The sequence below is a fragment of the Grampus griseus genome, assembly GCF_964374135.1.
Source record: "Grampus griseus genome assembly, chromosome: 19".
In the NCBI taxonomy this organism is placed as follows: Eukaryota; Metazoa; Chordata; class Mammalia; order Artiodactyla; family Delphinidae; genus Grampus; species Grampus griseus.
In genome coordinates this window covers 10,861,581-10,878,768 of record NC_139013.1, presented here as the reverse complement: position 1 = coordinate 10,878,768, position 17,188 = coordinate 10,861,581, and positions in this window count along the sequence as shown.

Sequence of the window (17,188 nt, the reverse complement as noted above, 5' to 3'; positions counted from 1 at the left end):
AGAGGTTTAACCAGGCACAAAGGACAAATAGTGTATAATTCCATTTACAGGAGGTAGCTACAGTAGCCAGAATCATGCAAAAAGAAAGTAGAATGGTGGTAGTTTCAGTTTTGCAAAATGAAAAATTTCTAGAGATCTAGCATACCACAATGTGAATACTGTTAACAGTACTGAACTGTACACTTAAAAGTGGTTAAGAAAGTAAATGTTATATTATGTATTTTTTTACTACAGTGATAAAAAAAACTTTGTGACTTAAAACAGCGATGATTTTGGGAATTCCCTGGCAGTCCAGGGGTTAGGACTCAGCGCTTTCACTGCCATGACCTGGGTTCAATCCCCGGTTGGGGAACTAAGAGCCCACAAGCCACACGGCAAGGCCAAAAAAACCAAAACCCAAACCCAAAACAATGATTTATTATTTCTCACCCCTCAGTGGGTTGACCAGGCTCAGCTGGGCTGTTCTTCTGCTCCAGGGGTGGAGGCTGAGGTCCAAGGGGTGTGGCTGCACTCAGCTGGGAACTCAACTGAGGCTGCAATGTTCAATACAGCCTCTCACCTTCCGAGGCCTCTCTCCATGTGGTCTCTCATAGTCTGTAGCCTAGTTGAGCTTCCTTACAGTATGGCGGCTGGCTTCTGAGCAGGGAAAAGTGGAAACCACTGGCTTCTTAAGAGATAAGCCCAGAACTGGCACGCTGTCACTTCTGCCACAGTCTATTGATCACAATAGTCACAAGTCCAGTTCAGATTTAAGAGGTGAAGAAATTGATTCCACCTCTTGATGGGGGAGTGGTAAAAAGTCATGTTGCGAAAAAGCATGTGGGATGGGAGAAACAGTTGTAGCCATCTTGGCATCTACTGCAACATTCCGGGCAGGGAGCCCCCAAAGTTCCCTGTCGATCTGCATCATAAAGGGAAAAACTGGACTCTTCTGTAAATGGGAAGAGGGATTAAATTAGAAACCAGCTCTTCTCTGGGATGAATTCCAAGATGCACATGAATAGCTGAGATAGGAATTCCAGCAATATAATTAGGAATAGTAAGGATAATGTACCAGACCAAGTGCTGGGCGTTTCTGGGGTCCTAGAGAAGTTTGTGGCTAAGCCTATGTAAGACTCAGGGACAGGCTGGGGAGACATCGCCAACAGGTGTACCTGTTCATCGCCAATGAACAGGTGCAGAGTCACCTTGTTCATTGAAACCCTAAGGGGAGAAGGCAGGGGACTCTGCATCTTTTTTCTTTTTTAAACATCTTTATTGGAGTATAATTGCTTTACAGTGGTGTGTTAGTTGCTGCTGTATAACAAAGTGAATCAGCTATACGTATACATATATCCCCATATCCCCTCCCTCTTGTATCTCCTCCCACCCTCCCTATCCCACCCCTCTAGGTGGTCACAAAGCACCGAGCTGATCTCCCTGTGCTATGCGGCTGCTTCCCACTAGCTATCTATTTTACATTTGGTAGTGTATATATGTCAGTGCTACTCTCTCACTTTGTCTCTGTCTTCCCCCCCACTGTGTCCTCAAGAGGATTATATGTCTCAAGCTCAATGACATCAAGTCCATGAGGGGGAATCTCAGACAGAGTGCATGCCAACAATGGCACCCAGAGGGATGTGGGGGCCTCCGTTGGGTGGTGGCTGGTAATTGCTTCTCCTCATGAGCCTGCCCTCCATATCCTTCCAGTCTTAGGTGCGAGTAACTCTGTTTCCTGGAGAAATGGTTCCTGTGTGGCCTCCAAGGACTGCACATCTGAAAACTCCATCTTTGCCTTGACCTACAGCATTGGTTTTGGCTTCCGGGTCAACACCACCTGTTGCCAAGGCAACTGCCAAGAGCCCCCTCCTCTCGGTACGCTGCCACCAGAAAGCAGTCAGATGGGTGGCCAAGGAGGTGGTGGGGTGACTTTGGAGGAGAGTTTGTCCTGCGTTGAAGAGGGCGTGCACTCAACACCCATTCTCCAGCCAGGCTATCCTAAGGCGCCCTGACCCCAGTTCAGTGGGAAAGCCCGTTAATGTCATTCCCTTGTAGTAGAGCCTAGGAGCGCACGAAGGGCCCTGGGAGGTCCTCAGAGTCCTCCCGGCTGACTGTCACTCTCCCCTACATAGCCACCCTGCCGGCCTCAGGCACCTTGAGCAAGTTCTTGTGTCCTACATGTCCTGGGGGCCACTCAGGGCCCTGCAACCACTTCCTCTACATGCAGTGTCCCAGTGGGGAGACAGAGTGTGTCCAGATGAACCTGGTGTCTGAAGAAGGTAAGGTGTGTGTATGTGTGTGTGCACGTGTGCACAAGTGAGCCTGGGTGCACTGGTTTTGGATACAGGCATGCCTGGGTTTGGGGGTCCATCTCCCTCATTGACTCTGTGTGACCCAAGCCACTTCATCTCTTCGAGCCTCAGTTTTCCCTTACGATAAATGGGAATGCTGGAAGAACACCTCACAGGGTTTTGTGAGGATGAAATTAGTTCATGAGAGAGGTGATGGAGTGGAGGGCATAAAGCAGGACTCTGGGGCCAGGCTGCCTGGGTTCAAATCCTAGCTCTTATGAGCCAGGTGACCTTGAGCAGGGGACTTTCTTTCTCTGTACCTCAATTTCCCCATCTGAGAAAGGGGATAATTATAGTCTCTTATCCCCAAGACTGCTGTGAAAATTAAATAAGATAATCCATGAAGCTTCTAGGTGAGTGCTGTCCAAAAGAAATACAATGTTCACATGCGTAAATTAAAAATTTCCACTAGCCTTATGTAAAAGGTAACAGGTGAAATTAATTTAATAATATATTTTATTTAACCCAATATACCCAACAGTTATCATTGCAACATGCAAATGATATAAGACCTCGTAAATGAGATATCTTACATTCATTTTTGCCTGCCAAGTCTTTGAAACCTGGTGTGGCTTTTATACTCACAGCCTGTTCCAGTTCAAATCAGCCACATGGCAATTGCTCAGGTACACATACAGCTACTGGCTACTGCATTGAACAGTTTAATTCTTGAACATAGTTAGGACTGTGTATGGCATTTCAGCAAATCTAAGATGTTACCGATGGGAAGACAGGAAGACAGCTCTATTCAGGAATGTTAAAATGTGTGTGTGTGTGTGTGTGTGTGTGTGTTGGGGGATGTGAATGTGAGTCTTGGAACTGATGACTTTCAGTGTTAGTGGTCATCATTGTTATGTGTGTATAAGGCTTATGTGGACTGGACAGACCTTCAATCAATCACTGTCCAGCGAACGGATGTGCTGGGGAACTTGTGTTTGTGTGCACAATGGGTGTGTGTGTGTGTGTGTGTGTTTCTGGGGGAGGGGTGATATGACAGTGGGCAGGGAGGCTGGGCACGTTGGTGTGGATTGTGTTCTGGTCTCTGGGGCATCATGGGAGCTGTTTGTGACTGAGATGTGTGTGTGTGTGTACACGTGTGGTAGGTGTGCATGATAGTGGGTGTGGGACCATGACTCACAAACATGGCTCTATGGAGGAAGCATACTCCAGCATACTCCAGGTCAAGATGAGACAAATACAGACAGTGCTGTGAGGCTTACATTTCTTTTTAACTTTGGTATTATGGAAAAATTCAAAGACAAATAAAAGAGCGAACAGTTTAATAAGCCCCAGGTACCCTTCACCCAATTCTGAGAATTATCCACTCATGGCCGATCGTGTTTCATCTCCACCTTGACCCCATATTATTTTGAATACACACAGATATCTTATCACTTGACAATAAGTATTTCCACATATGGCTAAAACTTAAGGACCTGAAAATAACCAAGAGTTGTGGTGAGGTGTTTTTCTGTTGGTAAAATAACACGATTTCACTTTAGCATTTCCCATCAAGTCCTCCACAAACTGGTTACATCGGTATATTCACATTTATATATAAATATATCCCATCCTATCATATTATACCGTATATGGATGGCTCCGAGGACGCATAGGAAATACTTGGGAAACCGGTTGGAGGGATGTGTGAAGCTGAGTGGCCTCCAGGTGTCATAGTTTTTATTAATATTGAACACAAGTAAAAGAACACCTGTAACACACGTGTAAGGTATAAAGAATGACGAAAGGGACGGCCGTGACCAGCCCCAGATCAAGGATCAGAACATTCTTGGTGAGTTTTCCCCAACCTCGCTGTCCCTCCGAGGTTGGCTGGCTCCCATGTTCCCTTTTCCATGTGTCGAAGTCTTTTAGGAAGGCGACCCCGCGGGGTTGGAGGGAGTTTCAGGGCAATCTGCTAGATTGGAGGAACCCCCGGAATCTGGGGACAGCGACGCAGGGCTGGTGCCAGTGCTGGCGTGCGTGTGCCAGGCGCGCGCGCGCAGGGGGACACCTGCCAGCGCGCATCCTCACGTCCCCCTCCCCACCCGCGTCTCCGCAGGCGGCCGGAACCTGAGCGTGCGCGGCTGCGGCACCCGCGACCTGTGCCAGATCGGGGGGCTCCCGACGCTCCCCGGCCACCGGCTGGCGCGCTGGCCGGTCTGCAGCACTTCCCAACGCGCCGTCCTGGACTCCGAGTGCCACTCGGGCGCAGCGCCTGGCCCCCGCCTTGCCCTGCCTGTGCTGATGGTCGCCCTGGGCACCGTGGCCCGCTCCTGAGCCATCCGACCCGGACCCCCGACCCCCTCCCTGGAGCCCGCCTGCTTGTCCCGCTAGATGGCGCCCTGGCTACCCTCTGCTAGGGCATCTCTAGGGGCCTGGAAGCTCCTGCTGAGAAAGTCAAAAACCAGGGGTGGGCCTCCTCCCTCAGGCTAAGAGCTTCCCCAAGGCTAGTCCTCTTTCTTCACGCCAGGACCCCAAAGGCTGTACCTCTTCCCTCAGGCTAGGCTGTTTTTCTTCCTCAGATAAGAGAAGCCACCATGGTTACACATTCTCCTTCAGATTGGGGGCCCCAAAGACTAAGCATCCTTATTCAAACAAGGGGGTCCCCATCACCAGGCTACTCCCTCAGATTAGGGCTGCATCTCTTCTCAGGAACATTGGGCAACAACTCCTCTTTCTCTCTCCCTCTTCAGGGTCTAGCAAAGTCCTGGGCAGTCAACCTGGGGCTTGAGGACCAAATACCACCTCCCCCACCAGTCTTTTAGAGCAGCCCATTCCACCCCCGCCATGGGCCCTCTTCTGTCTGGGCTCAGTCTCCCAGCTGCACACATCTGAATGAATCGCCTTGCACCATGCCGAGAAGTTTGAGTTTCCTTTTTCTGACATTGCAGCCTCAAGTGGGGCCTGGATGGGGTCTACTCTCACCTCTGGGGATTCGGGGACCTGCAGAGGACAATGTCTGGGGGCCAGAGTGGGCATAAGATCAAATGCTCAGTCTGGAGTGAGCGTCATTTTAGAGCAAGCCCTGGACCCAAAGGACTGAGCAGAGAGGTAACATCGAGGAACCCACAGGAGGCAGAATGCCAGGAACATTTGCTTGCAGCTGAAAGTAATAGAAAGTCCAAGGAGGAGAACTGAAGCAATTCACTCCGCGTTCATTTAACAAGCATGTATTGATCAAAACACTATGCGTCCAACATAATTCTAGACACCAGGGGTACAGAGTAAACAAAATCCCCTGCTTTCAGGAAGGTTATGTTTTCGTGGGGGAGATGATAAACCTCTCATATGATATTCCAGATAGTAATGAGTACTCTGGAGAAAACAGTGCAGGGAAGAGAAGTGGGGATACTTCCAAAGGGGTGCACTTTTATGCAGGGTGGGTTAAGAGTGACATCTGAGTAATGACCTGAAGGGGCTGAGGGAGAGGGCAGTGCAGATGTCTGAGGAGTGAGTGGGGGGCATTCCAGGTGGAGGGAATGGCAAACACAAAGGCTTTGGGGTAGGAGCAGTAAGGAATACCTAATATTATACAGCATAACAGAAAGAATGGAGATGGACATACCCATGGGTCATTAATTCAGCCGTTCCAAGGAGTCATTGAGAACATACTTTGCTGTCCTGCCGTCCTCAGCATGTTGGTGTTTGCACGATGACGGCCAGAGCTCCAGCATCAAGCCCTCTTACAACCATATCCAAAGCTGGAAGAGGTGGCTTCCCATCTTTGTCTTGTCAGAAACCCCATCACCTAGCAGACATCTCTTACGTCCCATTTGCCAACCCCTGGCATGGTGATAGATTATTCTGAATGACTTTGCCTAATCAAGAGTCAGTCCCTGGGGTGAGCGTCGAGAGAGAGAGAGAGAGAGAGAGAGAGAGAGAGAGAGAGAGAGAGAGAGAGAGAGAGAGACCTAGCCTATGAAGACAGGCAGGATCACTTCTGCCATATTCTCTTCATCCAGGCTCAAGGAAAGGGGAGCTGGACTCCACTCTTGATGGGGAGTGAGGAGTGACAAGGCTCTAAAAGAGCATGTAGGATCAGAAATACTTTTGGAAAAATACAATCTGCCATAGGGAGTATTCCACTGATTAGCAACTGCAGGTAGCAGGTCCCACCGCTAACGCCAGGCAAACCAAAGGGAGGAGGTGGTGTTAGCACACCTAAGAGCCCCTTGCTACTGTACTACAGGGCAACTTGTGCTGGAACCATGGGTGGGGGGCTGTGTGGCAAGGGCTGGGGCCACAGAGGAGGCACCACACACAGGCACAGTTCCATAGATAATGCTACAAGCAGGGGCGGAGGAGGCTCTTTTTACCCTCTGACCTGGAGTGCTTCCTCTTCGCAGGAGTCAGGTGGCAAGGGATCCTGGGAAATGTAGTTTTCAAAATCCCCCAGCCCCAGCATTACAGGACAGAGAAGGGTAGATATGGAACTGAGGGACCACAGGTAAATAACAATGACATTAAACAGGTCCCTTCCTGCTCAGTTCCTTCATCTGTAAAATGGGAGTAGTAACTGTTCCTGAAAAGGCGAATGAATATAGAGTGCTTAGTAGTTAATAAGTAACTACTTAGTATTAACTACTTAGTACTTAACTACTTAGTATTAACTACTTAGTATTAACTACTTAGTACTAACTACTTAGTACTTAACTACTTAGTATTAACTACTTAGTACTAACTACTTAGTACTAACTACTTAGTATTAACTACTTAGTACTAACTACTTAGTACTAACTACTTAGTGCTTAACTACTTAGAACTTAACTACTTAGTACTTAACTACTTAGTATTAACTACTTAGTATTAACTACTTAGTACTTAACTACTTAGTATTAACTACTTAGTATTAACTACTTAGTACTAACTACTTAGTACTACTTAGTATTAACTACTTAGTACTAACTACTTAGTACTAACTACTTAGTACTTAACTACTTAGTATTAACTACTTAGTACTTAACTACTTAGTATTAACTACTTAGTATTAACTACTTAGTAGTTAATAAGCATTCATTAGATGGCAGTTGTTAGGCTACTTGTCTTAGTTGGCTCAGGCGGCCATAGCAAAATACCATAGACTGGAGAATTCCTTGGTGATCCAGTGGTTAGGACTCTGCACTCTCACTGCTGAGGGCCTGTGTTCAATCCCTGGTCAGGGAACTAAGATCCCATAAGCCACAAAGCGCAGCCAAAAAAAAAAGAAAAAAGAAAAAAGAAAAAGAACCCAAAACAAAAAACCATAGACTGGCTGGCTTAGCCAACAGAAATTTATTTTCTCACAGTTCTGGAAGTTGGGAGTCTGAGATCAGAGTGCCAACATGATTGGGTTCCCGTGAGGACCCTCTTCCTGGCTTAAAGGCAGCTGTTTTCTCATTGTGTCCTCACATGGCAGAGAGAGCAAGCTCTGGTCTCTCTTCCTCTTCTTATAAGGACACTAATCCCATCATGGGAGTCCCACCCTCATGGCCTCACTAAACCTAATTATCTCCCAGAGGACTTGCTTCCAAATATCATCATATTGGAGGGTTAGAGCTTCAATATATTAATTCTGAGGGGACACAAACATTTAGTCCCTAACATTACTTAAAGGAAAGAGGGAAGGAGGTAATATTTCTGATTAGCACTGTGTGGGTGTTAAACATAATTAATCTTATTTAATGCCCTGTGAGTTAGGCATTACAGACCCTCATTTAGCAAATGAGAGATGAGTCCTTGAGTCTCCATCTCAAGGTCAGCCATCAAGTAGCTGGACTCATCTATGATTACTGATTCATGTGGGTTGAAGTGTCATCAGGCCTAGTTTGAAAGAATGGGGATGTCCTTGCAGAGCCTCTGAAATGTGGGCAGAAGCAACAGGAGTCAATTCTGGACAGAAGTTTTAAGAGCCTTAAGAGTGGTTTGCCGTATCCCTGCTCTCTCTACCTGGATGACCCCAAGGCAGAGTCCATCAGGCTGACCACCATGAACATGTGATGTGAGTGAGAAATAAACTCTTGTTGTTGTAAGCCACCAAAGCGTTGTGGGGCTGTTTGTTACTGTAGCTTCACCTGGCCTATCCTGACTAGTACAAAGGTCACAAGGTAATTAAAGGCAGAGTTGGGGGTAGAACCAAATATCTCACGTTGTTGCCTTGGGTAGGGTAGTGGTTAAGATCTCTGGACCTGGGAGACCTGGGGTCCTGACCTGGGTTTGTAGTGCAGATTCACAGATTATCTGTTGTGTGGCTTTGGACAAGTCTCATAACCTCTCTAGGCTCTGTGTCCCCATTTGTAATTGGGAGATATTTAGAGTTTGACCTCCCATTATTGTAAGGCATGTAAAGCTTAAGGACTGGCACGGTCTAAGTTTTCAACAGATGGAAGTAGTCATCTCCTGTGGTTGCTAATCATCATGATAACTGTACTATTATTTATCTGCATTGTGAAGAAGACATAACTGAGACTCAGGTGGGATAAAGGACTGCTAATAAGTGTCAGCAATGGGATTCGAACCCACATCTGTCTGACTCCAGAAGATAAAGTTTTTTCTACCTTAAACACTAAGGAAATGTCAACATAGACAAAAGTGGAGAAAATACCTTTGTGAAAATGTGTTAGGGAGACCTAACTCAAAACTGGAGCTGGGAAGCCACAAAGGGAGGGCTCTCGTGCACGTCACGTGTTGCAGCTTGTATAGTCCAACAGGAAGAAGGAAGATTTCCTCTCTTCGTTGGCAACAGCAAGCTGCAGGTGCCTGACAACAGCGAGCTGCCCTTGTCTGCAGTCAATGAGGAGCCACCACCACTTCAAACTCTCATTTTCCTTCAATGAACTTTTGCTCAAAACAACCCCTCCCCAACTTCCTCTTTTCTTCTGTAAAAGAATACTTTCCTCCTTTGTTTTCTGGATTTACATATGGTTCTCCATGGTTTGCTTGTTCTGAATTGCACTTCCTCAGCTATTCCTGAATAACCTCAATTTCTGCTTAAATAAAATTGCTCTTTTTTCTGATTAAGGTTGATATTTCATGGTATTGATGCCGAAAGCTCAGCTTCTCTGTACGTGGCGCCAAATCGTATCTCCGAGACGGAGTTTTGGGTGAAGTAGAAAAGAATAGCTTTATTACTTTGCCAGGCAAAGTGGGACACAGCAGGCTCCTGCCTTGAAAAACTATGGGTCCCCCCTTGGAGAGTAAGTAGGAGTCGGCATCATCAACCTTCAGGTTCCAAATGGTCTGGTGTCTACGTGCTTGTGGCATACCATCATTAATTGTTAACTTCTCCCACCTGGAGGGGGTTTCAGTATCTGCAAAACAGCTCTAAGATGTTGTGTGTATCTGTTGATGGGGAAGCAGGACCTTGCCCCAAGGCTGCACTATTGTTTCTCTCCACTGTTTCTCCCTTTTCTCGCATCCCCTCCCTTCCCTAATGAACAGCTGCTTGAATCTGCCCGTTGGAACTCCGGGAAGGTCACGGAGGCTGAATGAAGGCTATTTCCTGTAATCAAAGAAATGGGGGACTCAGAAAGGCTTTGTGCCCAGGAACCCCACAGGGCCCTGCTCGGTATCCGTGTCATAAGTGGGATCCGAAGGAAACAAACTCCTGAGGAACTAGCAACCCCCAGAACCATGTGCGTTACCCATTTAAGCCCCTTGTGCTCTCTGCTTCTGTGAACCATCTCCTTCCTTTTGGTTTGGTAAGTCTTCTCTTGGATTCGCGCTCCCTCCTTTTGATTGAGCTCTCTAACTTTATTCGGGATTCTTTTTCTCGAAGGCATCGTCTTTTTGGTGAGTATTTATTTGTTTTCTGAACCTCTGATTTTGAAGTATGGGATCCCAATCCTCTAAATTATCTCAGGAGGGTCCTCCTTCTGGGATCCTGGCCAGCTTTATATTTAAAAACTATGGTCCCTCGTCATGCGCATTTTTAACTATGTGGATTAACCTAACCAAAGATAATTTAGAACTTCAATGATCATTACGGGGCATTTTTTGATCTCCCCAAACTTGTTTTTCTCAAAACTAAATTTGAAGACTGTGGATCTAAAATAAAACAAATGGAATGGGACGCCTATCTCTTTACAAAATACTATTCTAAATTGAGGTAAATAAACAATTGAAAGAAAATAAAAAGGCATCAGAGGCCTCTTCATCCCCTTTACCCCACTGCACTAACTTCCCCTTTGGCTACTGTACCTGCCCCATCTCCTTTGTACCCTCCACTTCCCCATTCTAATCCTCTCCCTGAACTTCCCCTTTTCTCTGAACCTCCAGCTGTCACTTCCTCTCTTGACCTATAGGTTCTCCTAAAGTTGACAAGACTCCGAGGGATTTCCTGGTAAACTGCTACGTTATTCCCTTAAACTGCTAAGGGAAAACTAAAATTAAAAATTAATAAGAAAACCTTGCCAAATTCTGGTAAATATTGGAGCTACACTATCCACTTGAAACCCCACTTAGAACCTGTAGATGCAATCCTTAAAAAATCTGGCAGAAGCCAACAAAAGGTGAAAATTCTTACTAAGATCAGCTCTCCCAAATCTCTATCTGTAGTGGCCAGTTGGATAGCAAAATAAAATTTCACGTTGCCTCTTCTTTCCAGGTCCAGACTCATTCATTATCGATCCTTTCTCTCCTAGAGATAGCTACTGCCTTCTTGCTTGTCGTGTTTTGCATCTGAAGACCTTGACTTGGCTTTCTACCTGCCCGGGACAAGCAGCTGTTGGTTCCTCCTTTTGGCTATCTGTAGGAGTGACTCTGGATCTCGGGAAGGTAATAACCTTTGCACCTTCTTTGAGGACACCTCTTGGGTCCATGGAGTTATTTAATACTGCCAGAAATATTTACTCTTTGTTCCAGCTGAAACCTGACAAGATATTTGAAAGGATTTAGTAACGTCATGATCAGAAATTTGGCCAATCTGGAAGCTAATATACAGATCCGGATAGGAATTTTCTTTTAGACCCTTTCCTTTAAGCTAAAATATACCTGGGTGGTGGAGGAGAGCTTTAGCCATCTGAGAAGATAAACTTAACTTGTTCCAACTGTCCTTTTATAACTAGTGTGCTTGGTATGATTGTACCTGATTCATGGCGTAAATTTTAAAATGAAACTATAAGGTCTCTGTTTGCATCTGTCTCTGTGCTTATGTGTGTCAATAAATGTGTTGTAGATGTGTGGGATTTTCTACCTTTGGACGGTATCACAAAAACTAATGTGTAGGGACTTCCATGGTGGCACAGTGGTTAAGAATCCACCTGCCAATGCAGGGGACACAGGTTCGATCCCTGGTCCAGGAAGATCCCACATGCTGCACAGCAACTAAGCCTGTGCACCACAGCTCTCGAGCCTGCACTCTAGAGCCCATGAGCTGCAACTACTGAGCCCGCGTGCCACAACTACTGAAGCCCGAGCTCCTAGAGCCCATGCTCCGCAACAAGAGAAGCCACCACAATGAGAAGTCTGCGCACCGCGACGAAGAGCAGCCCCCCTCTTGCCACAACTAGAGAAAGCCCACATGCAGCAACAAAGACCCAACGCAGCCAAAAATAAAAATAAATAAATCAATAAAATTAATGTGTAGTTCGATTTAATTGGCTTAAAGAAAATAAAGAGCTTGTATAAATTAAGTATTCATAAAATTTCAAGAAATATAGTAGAACTCCACCAAAATGCTTTTCAGGTTCATGTGATATGGGAAAATATTGTTCGGTTAAAATAATTTGATTAAAATGGACATGTCTTAGAGTTATAAACATGGAATGTAATGCAAACATACAACTTTTATTCAACCTGGGCTTATTAGTCAAATAAGTTCATATTACAAAATTTGTCAGCAAGAAAAGTAACTTGGTATGATGAAATTTTCATAAGTAATCTAAACATTGTTGTTAAAAATGAGTAAATTAAGTAGATGTAAGTAGGATAAAAAGTGTTTAGGTGAATTTAAAAAATAGTTTCCCCAAATCTTTTGGAACCTGAAACCTTAGTTTTGCTAAGTTCAGTTAAATAGTGAGTTAAGTTGAATTCACTGAATATCCAAATCATCTCCAAATAGATAAGACACTGAAACATTAAATATTTTTTAAAAGATTTATTTATTATTTATTTAATTTATTTTGGGCTCCGTCAGGTCTTAGTTGTGCAGGCTTAGCTGTGCAGTGTGCAGGCTTCTCTCTAGTTGTGGCGCGCAGGCTCCAGAGTGCGTGGGCTCTGTAGTTTGCTGCACACTGTCTCTCTAGTTGAGGCGCGTGAGCTCAGTAGTTGTGGCGTACGGGCTTAGTTGCCCCGCAGCATGTGGGATCCTAGTTCCCTGACCAGGGATTGAACCCACGTCCCCTGCATTATAAGGCGATTCTTTACCACTGTACCACCAGGGAAGTCTGTGAAACATTAAATATGGAACATAGGTTTATCCATTTTGGGCTTCCTTTAGACATTTGGGTTTATTAGTAAACATGTTTTATGCCACACTGAGAAAATTTTCTATGAGAAAGTTTGTTTCTAGAAATTACAAAAAGTATTCGTAAATTTGCCAAGCCACAGAATGCTAATTAGAAGAAACAGTTCAGAATTGTTTACTCTTTTATTTTCACTAAAAATTAAGGTTTCTAAGGGTTAAGAATTCTAATTAATATATGCAATTAAAGCTACTGGAAATAATAAGAGAAATAACTCAGTATGCAAGAAAACTAGGATATGGGTTTTTTTTTTAATTGTTATTATTGTTTTAGAAAGGGTGTGAGGTATGGAGATGCATTTTTGTTGAGGAAGATGAAAGTGATTTTGCCCTAAAGTAAAGCTGGTTATTTTGGAAAGGGAAAGAAACTAAAATGAACATAGATATTTGTAGAAGATTCGTGGAAAAGGACTCTTGGGAAAGGAATTTTATGGTGTGATCAAGCTGGATAAGATTGAAAAAATTTGCTATAAAGGTTTTTTTAAAAAATAAGCTTTAATATCAATAGTGTACTTATGAACAAAACTGGAACTTAACTTTCTTCCACCTGCTAAAATGACAAAGTTTGCTTCTACTATTGGTCTGCTTCTGAGAGGAGCTTGTAAAAGGTTTTTCCTTACTTTTTAAGCAATATGCCTAGAAAGGAAAGATTTTGTGTGTTTTTGTTAATTAATTAATTAATTAATTTGGCTGCGTCAGGTCTTAGCTGTGGCATGTGGGATCTAGTTCCCTGACCAGGGATGAAACCCAGGCCCTCGCACTGGGAGCACAGTCTTAATCACTGGATCACCAGGGAAGTCCCTGTTTTTTTCATATTTAAGGAAACCTTTTGTCTTTTTAAAAATATTTATTTTTATTTATTTATTTGACTGCTCTGGGTCTTTTTTTTTTTTTAATTGTATATTTTGGCTGTGTTGGGTCTTCATTGCTGCGCATGGGCTTTTCTCTAGTTATGGAGAGCAGGGGCTACTCTTCGTTGTGGCGTGTGGGCTTCTCACTGCGGTGGCTTCTCTTGTTGCAGAGCATGGGCTCTAAGCACGTGGGCTTCAATAGTTGTGGCACACAGGCTCAGTAGTTGTGGCTCGCGGGCTCTAGAGAGCAGGCTCAGTAGTTGTGGCGCACGGGCTTAGTTGCTCCGTGGCATGTGGGATACACCCGGACCAGGGATCGAACCGATATCCCCTGCATTAGCAGGCTGATTCTTAACAACTGCGCCACCAGGGGAGTGCGCCGGGTCTTAGTTGCGGCACGTGGGATCTTTTAGTTGCCATGCGAACTCTTATTTGCAGCGTGTGGGACCTTATTCCCTAACCAGGGATCGAACCCGGGCCCCCTGCATTGGGAGCACAGAGTCTTAGCCACTGAACCACCAGGGAAGTCTGAAACCTTTTGTCTTAAGTTATCTATGACTTATACCAATTTGGCAAAGTATACCTTTGTAAACAAAAATGAAACATTTACTTTCTCTTCCTACCTGATCCCTCCAAAATTTGGAAATTCTTGCATATTATTTTCATGGCAATATAGTTACTTATTTACATAAGTTCAATAAAAATCTGTTCTCCTTGTAACAGGACCATTAGAAACACTGGCTGTATTACCAAGGTGTTGACTGGAATATTATATTCAAGAGAGATATGCATGGAGTCAAATATGACCAAACAGCTTTAAGGAACTGCCTTAAGTTTGTCTTGACTTCCTGGACTCGAGGGGTTTCTAGCATTTAATCTGAGATTCCTTATAAAAAGTTCCAACAAAGCAGTCTTAAAAAGAGATTATATGGTCAATCACTGTTCTTGCTGCATTTATAATCAGGGCAAATTGAATGCAAATAAATTTAGTTTTACTGTGTATCTTTGATTAAAATGGCGGCAGTTGTAGAGAGAGACATCTGTCTATATTTCAATCCTGTTAATAGTCTCTGAGATTTTGTTATATACCTGTAAACCGGACTGGATCCTGAAGTCTTCTAGTATCCTCAAATATCTGGCTATGAATCTCCACACTAATGTTTCAGTCAGTAGGAACAAAGACTGCCCTTGGGTCTCCTAGGAAGAGACTAACCATATCTTCCTCATTACCTGGGTGGCAGCCAAACTTCAGGGACTTGAAACTTGGATATACATCTCACAGCTGAAAAAGGCTCTGCCTGGCATCCAGTCCTGTACAAATGCCAGAGACCTCCAAATCAACTTGACTAGGAAGAGATATAGCTGACATTGAGGTAGACTGCCTCCTCCCTTGATGCCGGATAAAGACTTCTTACTTTAGCAAAATATAAAACACTTCCATTCTTCTTCCCTTTCTTTCCTTTACTCTGGCATTGGTCTGGAAAGATAATGCCATTCTCCATTTTTCTCAGGCCATTGTTAAGGGGGATAACTTTTCGGACCGCTGGATTTGTCATCAAAAACTCTGATCTGTCCGTGATTCTAGAGACCCCCCTGGTCCATTTCCTTTTCTCTTGTTAAACCCAAACATGGGTCAATTTTTGTCCAGGCTCTGTGTAAAGAAATGGACATAAGGAAAGAATAACAAGAATGAAACTCCCTGTTTGGTCTAGAGACCATTAAGATTTTACTGGCCTCCGTGGCTGTCACCTTTCCAGTCCTGAGCCACAGATTCAGGCATGAACAACTTGGAGACATACATGCCTCTGGGGTTGCCTCCCTAGGGAGAGCCTTTCTCCCTGGAGTTGGACTTAGCGTCAATAAACACATGATCAGCAATCTCTCCCTAACATTAGGAAAACTGGCCAATTCCACAGCTAAAGCAGCAGCAGCCCAACAACCATTACTTGACTTGTTAACTAAAATAGTTTTGGACAATCACATAGCCCTTGGTTACCTACCTGCTGAAGAAAGAGGCATCTGTGCAATAGCAAGTACCTTTTTCACATGGATAAATGTCTCTGGAGAAGTAGAAACTCAATCACACAAGATCAGGGAACAAGTGCATTGGTTACAACAAATTTCATGTGAATGTCCATGGTCCTTTAACTTGTTCAGTTGACTACCCTCAGGTCTGGGTTCACGGTTCAGGATGATTATACAAACTGGATTTGTCATACTACTTTAAATTCTGCTTTGCATAATTACTTTAAAACTTTACATCTGTTGCCTGTCAAACCTCTGCAGAAACAATGCACCAGATAGAATAATGTTGGCTCAGTGCTTTGCAGTGAATTTTAATGCTTATAAGCTTAGGTATGATCTTGTAGAGTGAGAATGCCTGAGAGTCACCCCTTCTATCTTCCTTGTTACTCAAATGTGGCCTCAAATCGTTTCTGATCGATATGCGCTTTCCCTCTGATGTTGGACATGACACCCAGGAAAGGTCCTTCCTGGTACCAAAGGACAAAAATTATTCTAATAAGGAACAGATGACCCAACTTTTGATCAGCTGTGCTTTCAGAGAAAGATCTTGATCAAAAGGAGGAAATGTGAAAATGTGTTAAGGAAACCTAACTCGAAATTGGAGTCAAGAAGCCGTGAAGAGGGATTCCCTGGCGGCACAACGGTTAAGAATCTGCCTGCCAATGCAGGGGACACGGGTTCGAGCCCTGGTTTGGGAAGATCCCATATGCCACGGAGCAGCTAAGCCCGTGCGCCACAACTACTGAGCCTGTGCTCTAGAGCTCGCAAGCCACAACTACTGAGCCCACGTGCCACAACTACTGAAGCCCGCGCGCCTAGAGCCCGTGCTCCGCAACAAGAGAAACCACCGCGATGAGAAGCCCGTGCACCGCAACAAAGAGTAGCCCCTGCTCGCTGCAATGAGAGAAAGCCTGTGCACAGCAATGAAGACCCAACGCAACCAAAAATAAATAAATAAATTTATGAAAAATTAATAAATTAAAAAAAATTGCAGTAAAAAGATCATTTATCTTGATAACTGAGTTTTTTGGCACCCCCTTAAATTTTGCACCCAATGCCAGCTTATTGACCCTAGTCCTGACTAGTTCTGACCAAACTGCGTCACTGAGTGCAGAAGGATCCCCCACCTCATTTCTGGCCCCCTCGTGACATCCCCCCAAAAGCCTTGGATTCCCCCACAGGTAAAAGGTATATGAATCCTCACCGCCTAGCATGAGACCTGGGCCCTGACCACCTCTCAGACCTCATGTCCTAGAACTCCCTCCCTTGTCACTCTGCTCCAGCCACACCAGCCACCATGATTCTCGCCAGACACACCAGGCTCACTTCTGCCTCAGGACCTTTGCACGTCCATGCCCTCTGCCTGGAATGCTCTTCCTCCTAATGTCCACAAGGCTTGTTTCCTTACTTTATTAAGATAGAAGAATGTTACCTTTTTAGACGGGACTTCCCAGACCACTCTGTCAAAACTAGCACACTCCCTCTCCCAAATCATTAGGCTATTAAGTGGCGTAAAACAATGATTTAATATTTCTCACAAGTCT